Genomic DNA, 15,755 nt, shown 5'->3' with positions numbered 1-15,755 from the left:
CATGGAAGACCAGGAAGATGCTCCTGGCTTCAGGCCAACTCAGCTATGGACATTGCAGACTTGTGGGGAGTGAACCAGCAGATGGAAGCTCTTACTCTGTTTCTTCTCTTTCTGTAACTCTGCCTTCCAATTAAAAAGCAACGAAAAAAAACTTTAAAAAATCATATAAATAATTCAATAGCAATAAAACAGGAGGTGAGTTCAAAAAGGAGTGGAGCTAACATTGTAGTGTTTCAGATTAAGTCAACACCTTCAATGCCAACATCCTATATGACTGCCAGCTGCTCCACTTTTTATTCAGCTCCCTACTTCTGAGTCTTGTAAAGGAGCAGAAGATAGCCCAAGTGCTTGGGCCTCTGAACCCACATGCAACACTAGGTAAAAGCTCTGGGATCCCGACTTCATCCTGGCAGATCTCCAGCCATTGTGGTCATTTGGTGAGTGAACCAGTGGGTAAAAATTTCTCTCCCTGTGTCTCTTCTCTCTATATAACTGTGTCGTTCAAATAAATAAATAAATAAATAAATCATTTTTAAAATGGACAGAGGACCTGCCTAGGCATTTCTCATAAGAAAAAATATAAATTGTCAGAAGACCTATGAAAAAAATACTAAAAACAATTGATTGACAGGCAAATGTAAACAAAACCAAAAATTATAACATCATTTCACACTTGTTTGAGAAGCTATCATCAACAAGACAGAAGATAACAGGTGTTGTTGAGAATATGTAGTAAAAGAAACCCATGCACATTTTGGTTACCATGTAAATTAGAATAGCCATTATAGAACACAGATTGAGATTGGAAGTTCCTCAAAAAAAACTAAAAAAAAAAAAAAAACAAACAAACAAACAAAAAAACCCCTACTGTATCATCCAGCATTTTCACCACTTGGTATATATTCACAGGAAGTGAAATTAGTATGTCAAAACATTGTCTGTGCCTCCATTTTTCTGCAGCACTATTCACAAAAGTACCGATGTATGTTATCAAGTTAAGTTTCTGGCAATGAGTGGATAAAGAATGTGTGTTTTTTGTACATATAAAATCCCCAAGACTCCATGAAAAAGATGTTAGAATTGATGAACGAATCAGTAAGGTTGCAGTATACAAATCAACATAATCCAACGTCACTTTTATACACCAAAAATAAATTTCACTAAAAGAGAAATCAAAAAAGTTACATTCACAATAAGTATAAAGCAATACAATATTGAAGAATAAATATAGCCAAGAATATGGAAGACTTCTATAGTGAAAATTCTGGTGTTGGTAAAAGCAAAATAAGGAGCACACAAAAAAAGGAAAGCTTTAAAGAATCCATATCGGTAGAATACCAACACTCCCCGAAGGGATCTCTAGACTCAATGACATTGGTTACAAAAATAGAAAAAGTAAAACCTTAAAATTCATAATAAATCACAAAATCTCCACAGTAAGCTTAAACAACAACAAAAAGTGGGCAGTATCACAGAATGCCTGGCTTCAATGCATAATAAAAAGCAATGGTAATTCAAATAGCAAAATTTAAAAAAAAAACAGGAATAGAACAATGATGCAGTAAAAAGTATCAGAATTTCATCCATAAACATAAAGCCAAATAATTTAAAAAAATATTGACTTAATATTTATTTACTTATTTATTTAATTAAGGTACAGAGATGGGGAGAAATTTCTCATCTTCCAGGGTCAAGCTAAAAACAGAAGTTGGGAATTCAGTCTGTATCTGTCATGTGTGTGGCAGCTTATATAATCTGTCACTATTGTGTCTGGGAATGTGCAATAGTAGGGAGCTGCACACTGATACAGATTGGAGGCATACTAGGCAGCCCCTCTGTGCACCTCAAAGCAGCTGATTTCTGACAAAAGTGATGAGAACACCTGACATGGACTCTATTAAATTGTTCAAGATTACAATGTCATCATTGACTGTGGTCATAGATAGCTTCAACTTATTGTTTCTATATATTGTAATTGGATATCTTTTGATCAGTATCTCCCAAACTTCTAATCCCACGAATCACATAATTCTGGTAAATACCTTTCCACTTTTTGCTTTGAAGAAAGCAAACTTTTTTATTTTTGTTTGTTTAATTTCATGTAGAAGTGACACCCTGCAGTATTTTTTGCAAAAACAACAAAAATATTGATATGCCAATTTATAAGTTTAAAAATCAATGCAAAATAATTTGTATAGACAAGCAATTTCTCACAAAGCTAAACATAATCTTACCATATGGTCCAGAAATTATACTCTTTTGGTATTTACCCAAAAGAGTATACAAAAATACAGCTACACAAAAGCTTTAACACAAAGTGGATAGAAATATTACCAGAACTATCCAAACTGGAGGAAAAGCAAAATGACCTCCATAGGTGAAAAAATTTCAATTAGTGCTGTACATCTATACAAAGGAATATTATTCAGTGACACAAAGAAATGATCCATCAGGCCTGGCACGATAGCTCAATGGCTAAATACTCACCATTCAAGAACCAGGATCCTCATCCGTGTTAGTACTGGTTCGTGCCCTGTCTGCTCTACTTCCCATCCAGCTCCCTGCTTATGGCCTGGGAGATCAGTGGAGGACGGCCCAAGGCCTTGAGACCCTGTACCCACATGAGAGACCAGGGCAAGGATCCTGGGTCCTGGCATCAGATCAGATCAGCTCAGGCAATTGAGGCCATTTGGATCTGATCCACCTTTCCAATGAAAATAAATGGATCTTGGGTGCTGGGGGGGTGGGGGGAGGGGTGGGAGACAGCTATCAAGGAGCACAGAACAACAATTAAGATGTTCCCATATTGGGGTACCTGATTCAAGTTTCTGCTACCCTACATCCTGGCAAGCAGTAGATGGCAGCATGGGCATTTGAGTCCTTGCCACACACAGAAGAGACATAGATTATTTATTTATTTGAAACATAGAATTTCAGACACAAAGAAGGAGCTCTCTTATCTGCTGGTTCACTCCCCCAAAAGGCCACAACACCCAGGTCTGGAACAGGCAGAAACCAGGAGCCTGGCTGGTAGGAGAGCAAATATTTGGCCCATATGCTGCTTTCCCAGGAGCGCTAGCAGGGAGTTGGATCATAAGTGGTATGGTGAGGGTTTGAACCATGCTTACAGGGGGTGCCAGCATCACATGCAGCAGTTTAATTCTCTGATGTGTGCCAGCTATGAAACATGGATTTAATTCCAGGCTGCTGGTTTTAGAATGGCTAAACTTGGCTATTGTGAACATTCTGGTTGTAAGATGTTCTCTTCCTATCTTGCTCACTTTCAAAGAAAGTGAAAACATTTATTTAAAAAAAAAAAAGAACTCTTAAGGGAGCTTTCCAAAGAGAAAAATAAGCTATCAAGTCTTGAAAAGACAAGAGGAAGCATAACATATTCTGGAAAAGGCAAATACATGAAAGTAGTAAAAATATCAATGATGGAAGGGCCTCATGCAATAGGCTAAATCCTTCCCTTTTGTATGGCAGGAACATTATTGATATCGGTTTGTGTCTTGGCTGTTCCACTTCCCTTCCAGCTCCCTGCTTGTGGCCTGGGAATGTAATAGAGGATGGCCCAAAGCCTTGGGACTCTGCAGTCACGTGGGAATTCTGGAAAAAATTCCTGGCTTTGGATCAGCTTAACTCTGGCCATTGTGGCCACTTGGGGATTGAACCAGCAGACAGAAGATCTTTTCCTCTGTCTCTCCTTCTCTCTGTACATCTGACTTTCCAATAAAAATAAATTAATCTTAAAAAATAATGGTTACAGGAATTCCAGGTGAAAGGGTAGGGGGTGACTGTGTAGACCACGGGGGATTTTTAAGGCATGATGAGTATATTGTCAAGACCCACATGATTGTAGAACACAAGTAATAAACCAAAATGCAAACTTTGGACTTCTAGTAGTAGTGGTAGTATTAGTAGTAATAGTAGTAGTAGTAGTGAGTTAAACTTCTTCTTGCAGTGTCCCATCCCATATGCATACCAGTTCGCGTCCTGACTGTTCCACTTCTAATCCAGCTCTCTGCTAATGCTCTGGGAAGGAAACAAAGGATGGCCCAAGCCTTTCAGCCCTTGCACCCAAAAGAGAATCCCAAAAGAAGCTCTTAGCTCCTGGTTTCGAGTCAGTTCAGCTGCAGTCATTGTGGTTATTAGGGGGAGTGAACCATCTCTCTTTCTCCCTCTCTCTACCTTTCAAATAAATTAAAATAAATATTTAAAAAAACTGAAAGTACAACGTTCTGGTAGTGAGGCTGAGCAGTTGAAATTCATGTACAATGCTAGTATGAGTGCAAAACTGTGTAGCCATTTTGGAGAAAATTTTGGCAATTTCATATAAGTTTAGCCATTTGCTACACATAGAACCCCAGAATTCTTCTCCTAGGTGCTTGCCTAGCACAAATGAAACTATGTGTGTGCAAACATCTGTGTAAGAATATTTATAATGCATTATTTGTAACAATAAAAGTGGAAGAATTCCACATTTCTATCATCTTGTGAATCTATACATTACTCTGCAACAATAAAGAAACTATTCCAACTAAGACCATTATACTCAGTGAAATAAGTCCATCTCAAAACAACAAATATATTCTCTCTGACAAAAGGTAATCTTCATGCAAAACACAAGAACAATAAATCTATAGGTAAGCATATATTTGTCTGGAGAATCTCTATAATGAAGAAAGCATATCATGAAATGGAGATTCACACTGCAGTATGCATCTCTACTTCTGAATTAAAGACGAAATCCCAATGAAACTGTCAAATACAGCTTGACAATGGGATGCTGAACTTTTTACCATTGTCTATACCTACAATATCAGCATACACTTAAATTGCAGAATGATGGACTTGTGACTATTGTTGAGGGACTAAATAAACTATTGTTACGAAATAGTGGTAAATAGGTTTTGGGGAAGGGTGGAAGGGGAAATGCCAGAACATAAGGAAATGTGTCATGAAAAATAAAGTATGTATAAAAAAGAGCAAACTACCAATATAGGTAGCAACATAAATGAACCCTAAAAGCAAATGCTAATTGAAAGAAGCCAGACACATAAGTCTACTTACCAAACAATTCTGTTTATGTCACATAAAAATAGAAGCAAAACTTAATAGACAAAATGACAGTTGGTTGTCTGACATTTTATGGGGTGAAATATTTGACTACAAATGGACACAAGAGAACCTTTTAAGGTGAGAGAAATTCCTACATCTTTATGATGACAGTGATATAATCATACACAAGTGTGCAAACTCAAACTGTGCACTTACAAAGGGAAATAGTATTTTATGCAAATTATTTTGACAATCTGTTTAAAAAATAAAAGATGACTAAAAATAGGTCTAATATAGGACATTAATTAATAAGATTATAAACTTCAATCGAGTATTATAAAATAGAGTTGAATAAGGCCAATGTATACTGTAAGAATGAATAGGACGTTTCTACCAAAAAGATGCCAATTCCCCAAATCATTTTCCAGATTCGGTAAATTTAATAATCCTATTTTAAGGTTAATAGAGTGAAAGCTACAAATCACTGATGAAAAAATAGAAGAGGATAAAGCCAAATGGTAACACATCTATGCTTATGTAATGAAGGAATCAATCAAGAGTAAATGCAATCCTTATAAAAAATCTCAATGACATCTTTCATATAATTAGAAACACTACTAATAAAATATTCATGTAAACATCAAAGGTCCCGCAATCACCATAGTGATCTTGGTTTAAAAAGAACAAAGTAGAGAACATTGCATTACCTGATTTTAAAACATCTTATGAAGCTACAGTAATTAAAACAGCATGATATTAGCAGAAAAAAACATAAGCATAGATCAGAACAGAATGGAGACCCTAGAAATAAATTCATGTATCTCCAAAGGTATAAGAACACACAATGGAAAATTGTGTATACACACACACACATATATGAAATTAGACTCCATTTCTCACCATTTTAAACTTTAGCTCAACATGATTTAAAGACCTACATGCACAACCTGCAACTTTAAACTATTAGAAAAATTCATAGGAAAAATGTTTTAGAGGATTATAATGGGCAAGGAATTTTTGGATAAATCCCAAAAACAGTGAAAAACAAGAGAAAAAATAGATAGGTGGGATTTCATCAAAACAAAGATTTTTTTTTTTTTGCACAAGAGAATTAATCAACAGAACAAGGAGGCAATCTACAGAATGAGAAAAAAAAATATTTGCAAGCTATACATCTGATGTTCAACACATATACAAAAGCCAAAAGGAAAAGAGCGCAACAATCCAATTTTAAAAATAGGCAATATATCTAAATAGACATGTCTCAAAGAAAGACATACAAATGACAAAAGGTACATGAAAGAAACGTTCATGTTACAATAAGGGAAATACTAATCAAAACTATAATGAGATATTTCCTCACCCCTATAAGTTTGGCTACTATCAAAATATAGAAAGGGAATTGTCAGAAAGCAAAAGTGTGAAGGAAAAAGGAAATTTCACACTGTTGTTGGAAATTTAAATTAGCACAATCATTGTAAAAACAGTATAAAGGTTCCTCAAAAACTAATAACACAACTACAATATGATTCAGCAGTACCACTCCTATGTGCATCTCCAAGTCACAAGGATTTTGTAAAAGAGACATCACACTCTTATGTTTATTGCAGCACTATCCATAGCAGCCAGAATATGCCAACAATGTAAATGTCCTTCCACTGATGAGTGAGTAACTGAACTCTAAAGTATAATATATACATACAAGGGACTATTACTTAGATCTTATATAAATCTATAGGTATTTGCTGCTATGAAACAATTAGAGGGGAAAATAATTGATAAAATTACATCACATAACAAAATGAATTCCAGAGACTCAATATAAATAATAAAATCTTTGTTTCAAAAATTTTGTTTTAAAAGTCCATTTAAGCACTTACACTATTTTGAATTAAATATTCGTGAATTCATCAAAAGAAATTGCAAATGAAAGGATAGATATAATTACAAAAATTTAAGAGCGCTGTAAATACAAGTTAATTTAAAATGCAAATTAGGATATATTTAACAGAATAAAGACCTATGTCTCCTCTCGCGCTGTTTGGAAAAGTGGTTTTATGATCTGGTCATTTAGCTAAGTTCTTGATTAACTTCCTTTCCCTTCAGAGAATCTAATGTTAGTTTCTTTTAAAAAATCACTACTAAAGCAAAAAATACCATTCAAAATATGTATCCTGATGATTTTTATCCTTCTCTGTTTATAATGAGAAGATACACTATGTAAAGATGTTAATACTTTTTAAATTATATTTTAATTATAAAAACTTTTTTCATTAGTAGTTAATATTCTCTCAGCAATATATCTTCTTTTTAGGAAGAAACTGCCTGGCCTGTCACATTTCAAAATACAAGATAATCACCTCACCTCTATGACTGGACCTCAACAAGTACATGGAAAAATGGAAACCTAAGTTTAGTTCAATGAGAAAATGAAGCTTTTCAAAATATATATTTCCATAAACTTTTTCATAATATATACTTCCATAAACTTTTTGAAGACCTTTCATAATTCACACTTTCCTGCATCATTTTCAAAAGATTTATTTTGTTGAATTCCATAGAAATAGAGAAAGCAGAAAAAAGGGAAAGGGAGGGAGAGGAAGGAAGAGGGAGAAAGAGGCACAATGAGAAAGAGGAAGTGGGAAGGAGGGAGAGAGAGAGGGAAGCAGAAAGGAAGAGAGAGAAGGAAGCAGAGAGAGAAAGAAAGGCGGGAGGTGGGGGGAGAGGATCTTTCATCCAATGGTTCACTCTCCAAATGGCAGCTAAGATCTCCACCTGGATCACCCACATGGGTGACAGAGACCCAAGCACTTGACATCACTTGTTTTTCCAGGAGCATTAGCGAACAGCAGGATTAGAAAACAAATCTGTAACTGGCACTCCTACATGGGTACTAACATCACAAGCAGCAGGTTAATCTGCTGTACCACAAAGCCAGTGCACTTTTATTTTTTTATTTTTTAAGATTTATCTATTTATTTATTTGAAAGGTAGAGAGGTGGGAAGAGACAGAGAGAAACTACTGTACCATTTTTTCTCAGTGAAATCAGTTTATTACAAAGTAGCAATAATAAAAATGTCTTCTAATACCCAGCTTTACTACAGATTTTAGAAGGCAGTCAATTCTTTCCTTAGCTTTCAGGCAGTTGCAATTTTAACCATCCTAGAAAAGGAACAAAGAAAGCATTTCCTGTAATCTCTTCCAAATCTCTGGATACTTCCACCAAAATTAACAACCTTAAAAAATCTGTATAGAATCTCTAGTGTTGGGCCCGACAAGGTGGCCTAGTGGCTAAAGCCTTTGCCTTGTATGCGCCAAGACCCCATATGGGTACCGGTTCTAATCATGGCAGCCCCACTTCCCATCCAGCTTCCTAGTTACCACTTCCCATCCAGCAGTCAGGGACAGCCCAAAGCCTTGGGACCCTGCACACATGAGGGAGACCTAGAGGAGCTCCTAGCTCCTGGCTCTGGATCAGCGCAGCCTCAGCCATTGCAGTCACTTGGGGAGTGAATCATCAGACAGAAGATCTTTCTCTATGTCTCTCTTCCTCTATATATCTGACTTTGCAATACAAATAAATAAATCTCTTTTTAAAAAATCTCGAGTGTTGCAGCCAGGACAGTGGAATAGCAAGCTAATCTTCTGCTTACAGCAGAGGCATCCAATCTACATGCCAATTCATGTTCTACCTTTCCACTTCTGATCCAGCTCCCTGCTAATGGAAAGGCCGTGGAGGACTCAAATCATCACCCTCCCTGCATTCACATGGGAGATCAGGAGGAGGCTCCTGGATCTCAACTTTGGATCAGCTCCACCATAGACATTGAGACCATTTGAGGAGTAAATCAGTTTATGGAAACTCTCTGACTCTGTTTTCTCTCTCTCTCTCTCTCTCTCTCTCTCTCTCTCTCTCTCTCTCTCTCTTCTCTTCTCTTCTCTTCTCTTCTCTCTCTCACTTTCAACTAAAATAGACATATTTCTTTTAAAAATTTAAGTGTTACTTAAATGGTAAGTGACTGAACCTACATGAGAATCTAGTTCAAAACAGCATGAGCTAAGAGAGTCTTTGTATAAATCATCTGGGTCTAGTCTAACCCTCCTCACTTTACAGCTATGGGAAACTGAGGCACAGGTAAGACAAATGATTTGTCACAAGTAACTAAATATTCATGTCAATGCTAGCATCCAAAGAGGCTATCAGAATTACCATTTCAGAAGGATTTTTAATATTCAGTTCTTGATAAAAGTTGTTCATCTTTCCAGGCACCTTTCTATAAACAGAGTTAGGTAATTGGGGGACAGTGCTGGAAAGACTCTTCTGTTGCCTTGCTATGGCAGCACTATCATCTACTAAACATGTGCAAAATGGATATGCATCATTCACTAAACTCTTACCATGCCCAGTGAATATGAGAGTGGGAAGGACTATTAGAAAATGAGTGTCATTTATCAGTACTCAATTCTGCAAACTCAAATAATGGTGATCACACCTTCATTCTTAAAACAGTACATTCTCATACACATAAAGCAGGATTTATTACAATATAGTTCAATAGTTTATAAAATAATACCTATCTTCTCATCAAGACCATGAGCCCATGTTTGCTACAACTGTGTCTATTTGAATCACAATTATATTTTCTGTGCCTTATGAAGGGTATGTATTCAAGAAGTATTTGTCTAACAAATGCACAAGACCTCTCCTCTTGACACTTCCAGAATATTGTGTCTTCTAATTTTCCTTCTGTATCTCCTACCTTCCCTCCTTTGCTACAGGTGAATCATCCCCTAGTCCCATATCCTAGAGATGATCATTCTCCAAAGTACCATCCTTGGATCTCTTTTGTGCTTCAAGTATTAGAGAGGCAATGATTCTCAGATTGTATTCTCCAGCTGACATCTTTCCAGAGATTCAATCCCGCATTTTAAGTGTACCACTACCTCTTGCTTCACTATAGCAATACAGTATGTATGTGACCTTGGGCAAATCAAGCCACACAATCTCTCAGGAACATTTTGTTCACCTCCACAATGAAGGGGTTGCATCAAATTGCAATATGAGTCCTAATTTTTCCAGGCTAATATTAACTATTACCGAAAGTCTGCGTTAGACTACATTGGACTTTCAACAATAGTGGCACTTATCCTGACTCACATTTCTGCTGTACTATACTCATTACACACTTTACTCCAACCCAGCTGGCCCCTGCCTAGAATATGCATCCATTCTACAAAGTCTGTGATTCCAACTCTGTATAATCTTCAAAACTCAGTTCTAACACCACTACCAAGAAGTGGTTTTTGATCTCTCCAAAATCACTTCCAGGACAGTTATCTTTGATCCTTTTGAAGCCCTCTGCCTCACTTTTATGTGCTGTAAATCTCATTCCTCACCTCTTCCTACTAGTACTATAGCTGTTTGCATTTCTTCTCTTTCCTACTTGACTGTGTATCCTTTTCAGATCCCTGAATCATTCAGTACCTCCCACCTTGTCTTTGCCCACAGTAGGCATCTCATGGATTTATAATAAATGGATTTGGTTTGAGCCATATGAGTCATATTGCTTAACATCCTTTAATGCTCTACCATGTGTCTAGGAATAACAATGATATTCTTACAATGGTTCAACCCAGCCGCCCTAGGTTTTGTTCAACTTTGCAAAGTTGTCTATCACATATGACAGCACTCGTGCATGCTCTCTCCTTCACCTAGAACGCTCTTCCTCCATCTCCATCACCCCATGCTCTACCACTACACCTACCAGTACTCACCCTCTGCAGTGCTTGCTAAAAGAAATCCTGCTCAAATCACATCCTAGGTGAGATTCTTTTGTTCATACCTTCATAGACCCTCCACATTCTTTTGTTTCTGACTGAAATGCTATAGTTGTGTGATTATCTGATTAGCACCTTATGTCTCATCAAGCTGTAAGTCCAGTGCGAGCAAAGACTATTAACTGTTTTGCTCATTTTTGTATCTTCTATGAAATGTCTAACCACTTCACTGACTAAATTAATAAGGTGTTGAATGACTGATCTGAAGAATGCTTGGGTTAAGGGTAAAAATGCAGGACTGTCAATGTACAAAATACTTGCCTGGCTTACTAAAAACCCTTCAAAGTAAAATTGGCTTGTAAGAGACCCAGCGCAAGTAGTCTAGTGGTTAAAGTCCTCGCCTTAAATATGCCAGGATCCCATATCGGTGCCAGTCCTAATCCCAGCAGCCCCACTTTCATCCAGCTCCCTGCCTCTGGTCTGGGAAAGCAGTCAAGGATGGCCCAAAGCCTCGGGACCCTGCACCCATGTGGGAAACCTGAAAGAGGCTCTGGGCTCCTGGCTTCACATCGGAGCAGCACCAGCCATTGTGGTCACTTCGGAGTGAATCATTGGAAGGAAGATATTCCTTTATGTCTCTCCTCCTCTCTTTATATCTGACTTTCCAATAAAGATAAAATAAGTCTTAAAAACTTGGCTTGTCAGATACATCTCTCAAATAGACTGATCTATTTACCATAAAAAATTCATAAAAATAAATTTAATACTATATTCTCAATGTTGGAAGAAAATTAGAACTGCCTTTCTTTAGTGAATACATGAACCTATAAATAACATCAAATGGTTCATCCATTCATTTAACAAGCATTTATTAAGCAGGTGCTCTCTATCTTACACTAGGCTAATGTCAATAAACTAAACAATAAACTAAACTAACATGGCCCTTTACCTGATTGGAATATAAAATCTAAGAGGAGAATTCATAGACAATGCAAGGAAAACAAGAGGGAAAGAAACATATTTTGTGTAATTACAACACCTCAATAATGCCACTTGTGAACAATGTTCATTTCTCCATAAAGAGAGATATTTAAATTAAATGTGAATGATAATCTGGCAGAGCCAATTTATAAATTACAGCTGGGAATAATGTGTGCTTCTTGGATGAGCTGGGCAGGTAGCCTAGGCCAGCATTACACAAAATGGGACTAGCAAATCGGTGCCAATCTGCAAACTTCTGTAACCAGGTAATGAATATCACAATGCAGAAACTGAGAGTGCGCTCCTAGAAAATGCTGTGAAGATTTAAACAAAATAAGCTTCTACCCATTCATTCCAGTAATAAAAGTGAAACCGTACGGTTTTTTCTTTTTCATTTTGTAGTAATTCATGGCTAATGTGTTTTACTAAATGTGTGATGTATTAAGAGAAAAAGAACCGGTAATTCACTGAAATAGTCTAACATTTATTACACTAGAACTCTGGTAGAACTTTACAGTGTTCAGATCACACAGAAGCTTGCTACAATGAAAAATTTCAGTCCCCATCTTAGAACTCTTAAATCATAATTAGCATTTTAATAAGAACTTTAGGAGGTCATTTTACACGTAAGATTTGAGAAGCACTAGCTTAAATAATTTCTGAAGTCCCTTATAATCCTGGGATTTTATGATTTACTTCAGAGTTGAAAAATCCTTGACATTACAGAATCACAACATCATTTTCCAAATAGAAAAACAGGCTTGAGGAAGAGAAGTCCTGTGTATAAGGAAACCGAAAAATTTCCAGAACTGGGAATAGACTTAATTGCCTATGCACAGGCCAGTGTTCCAGTCTAGCATGCCACATGCTCCTCCCTGTTTCATCCAACACCCACTGTCTATTCTCCCCTAAGTGACATCTTATTTCTGAAATACTTCTAGATAAGGCATTTTTTCTCTCCTACCTTCCATATCCTGAATGAAACCACGATCAGTTCTATTACAAATCTACCTTCTATTTTCATTGTTCTTAGTCCTGGATTCTTAGCTCTTCCCACAAACCTACTGTCTGGTTGTTATTTAGAAGGACTGGGACCAGTGACAACATATAAGAGACCTCTTTTGGCTATCAGTCCAATTGGCACCAGACAGCAAGCTCTTTCAAGGAATCATGTCTGTGTTAGGCAACTCAATATGGCAAGTTTATGAATGACAGCCAAGTTGGATACTACATTCATAAAAACCTAGTCTCTAGAAATTATTTTTTTATAGTCTCCAAGATGAGGTGAATGAGGATCCTTCACTGCATGATCTCATCAAATCTGAGGCTTGAGGTGGAAGCCATAATTGCTGTCATCAACTAACTGATAAATTTAAATAAACAAAAGAAAGTGGAATTTGCTCCAGACAGACCCAAAGAGACAGTGAACAGAAACTGCAAGGAACCAGATTTTGGTTTACAATGGGAATCACTTTCTGTCAAAGCTATCCAAAGATGTGAAGGGTTCTCTGTCACCTTGGAGAGTTCAAAAAGAAATCTGTCCACACATGTAATGCATAGCACCAATCTGGGGGGGCAGTAAAGTTTAATGACCTTTAGGGATACTTCAGTTGCAAGTGTTCGCATTTTACAATACTGAATACTGATTTTACAAATACAACAATTACAAATCATTACAACACTAACCTTACAATTGTTCATACACAATGATTTCACATTTTCAAGAAAAAACAGCAGGATATATTTCCAAAAAGGCATGGGCTAGATGAGGCAGGACAGTAAAAGTCTTTCCAGAAACAATTTGTTAAGGAAAAGCAGTCTGTCTGAGGGAATTGTTGGGAGCAACGCTGCCATGAATCCCAAATGAGGCGTGGCCCCACAGAGGTTAGCCACCTGTCCTATTCAAGTTCCTTAGCTTTTGCACACACAGGCAAGCCACTACTTCCCCAAAACACCATTTTTATTGTACCTTTATTAGTCTAGTAGACAAATGTGCATGATTTTCTTAAAAGAAGCAATAGCGCTTAATAGTTGATTCTATAGGTTTCTGAAGCAGGTTACCATTTTAATTCTCAATTAAAATAGTTAGTTGCTCTATAGTAATTAACCATTTTGTACATCAGTTTCCTAATCAGTAAACCAAAAATAATAATAGCATCTGTTTCACTGGGTTGATGTAAGAATTCAGTGAGGTAACACATAGCAAATCTATAGACCAGCGTCTGAAACATACTAAATAGTCAAAATTGCTAGCAGCATTAATTCTATAATTAATATCACAGACAGGACTGTCACCAACTCAAACTATCAAGCAACTAAATCCCCTCCCCCATCAGTAAAGAGAGGTTATACCACATGAGCTCCATCCCGTCTTTGCATAGCTCCAAACAGAACCCTTCCATTCACACAGGGAAATCCTATCTTCTCATTCTGTTGTCTGTAAATTCTGTAGCCATCTCTCCTGGAGGGATCGGAGGCTTCCTGCCTATGCCACCGGTAGCCACACTCAAAGGAGCAGCAGCATGCTAGGAAACCAGCTCCAGACAAACCATCAGGTGTTTCCTCCCTCCCAGGGACACAATCGGAGCTAACATGATGACACCTACCCGTGCAGCTGGTAAGGGTATCTGGTTCTCTGGGAATGAGGGTGAACAGGCAATGGGGTTTCCTTCACCTAAGCCAGTGAAACCTTCCAAGTTTGTGGAGAAAGTCAGGCCTGACCCCACAGCGAGCCTCTCAAAGGAAAGGAGGAGGTCTCCACCTGCCTCAAAGGAAGCAATTATTTACAACTTTCCACTCACTCGCATGTGGGGGAGGTAATGCGAGAAGGCAGAGGGGCTCCATGGTGTCCTCTTTTCTCATTTCCAGCAGGGAAATGCAGCTGCAGAGAAAGAGTTAAAGGAGGGAGGAAGCTCCAGCCATTATCCTGTCCCTGGTGCTGTCTGGGGCTGTCTGGGGGGTCAGGACAGTGCTGTCTGCTCTGGCTAGGGGCCACTCAGTGGCTTTCTGCTCCAGCTGCAGGGGTCCCCCCAAGCAATTTGCAAGGTCAACCCTGACCAGCTTCCAAAGAGGAACAAAACAATTCAGTGACAATAAAGCAAATCGCGCATACACCACAACGTCACAACCCCCCTTCCCCAAACCGGGTTTTACCCCAGTGTCTCCCAGCCAGATGCTACCTCTAGGTTTCCACCAGCCCCATGCAGGGACCCAGGATACCATCACAGCTCACAGCTGCAGAGCATGCCTCGCCTCCCTAGCCAACCCAAGGAGACTCTCAGTACGTGGGAAAGAGATGCTATTGCTAAAGGAGACCTGAGCCTGGGGGAGGGGGAACAAGAAGCATCTATGAATCTTACCCAGCGCCACAGTCACTTCTCCGAAGCGAAGAGGAAAGGAGGATGAATGAACTGAAACAAGTTGGAGGCTAAGCCCTGGCAGAGCTCAGCTTCTTCTCTTTTTTCGGGGTCTCTTTCCTGGTCCCTCTCGGTCTGTCTCTCTGGTTTGCTGGTTGGCTTGCGCGCGCTCACGCACTCCCTCTCTCTCACCCTCCCTCCCTCCCCGTGTGTGTGTGTGTGTGTGTGTGTGTGTGTGTGTGCGCGCCTCAATCTGTCCCTCCCCCTCCTCCCCTCTCCTCCCTTCCCCTCTCTTGCTGGCTTTAGGTTCACCACTGCCTGCTGCTGAGCACGCGACTGTGCTGGGGCTCAGAAACCAGCTCTGCAGGGCTTTAGATCTGTGGTTGCTTCACGAAAGACTAAAGTAGTATTTTATTCCCGAGGTATCCAGCAGAGAACTAGAGGGAAGCTCAGAGAGCGGGGGAGGAGCACAGAAAGCAAGGAGAAGAGAAAGAGCGAAAGGGTAAGCCTGAGCGAGAGGATAAAGGAAGCATGGATTACCGTAGCTGCTGGATGATGCTTCCTTGCTGTTCCAAGAC

General features: G+C 38.5%; 1 protein-coding gene across 1 annotated transcript in view; it reads right to left on the bottom strand.

Moving 5' to 3' along the window:
- Positions 1 to 15,367, bottom strand: part of GABRA3 (gamma-aminobutyric acid type A receptor subunit alpha3) — a 220,692-nt gene extending 205,325 nt beyond the window's left edge. The window contains exon 1 of the mRNA XM_040999901.1: positions 15,181 to 15,367. The gene's annotated coding sequence lies outside the window, so the exon portion shown is untranslated. The remainder of the gene's footprint in view (positions 1 to 15,180) is intronic.
- Positions 15,368 to 15,755: the final 388 nt, after the last annotated feature.

Source organism: Ochotona curzoniae, unplaced genomic scaffold (genome assembly GCF_017591425.1).
Source record: "Ochotona curzoniae isolate NIBS_2020 unplaced genomic scaffold, NIBS_Ocur_1.0 scaffold_1852, whole genome shotgun sequence".
NCBI classification, from domain to species: Eukaryota; Metazoa; Chordata; class Mammalia; order Lagomorpha; family Ochotonidae; genus Ochotona; species Ochotona curzoniae.
The sequence above is the reverse complement of the archived record's forward strand: the minus strand, read 5'-3'. Positions and strand labels throughout refer to the sequence as shown.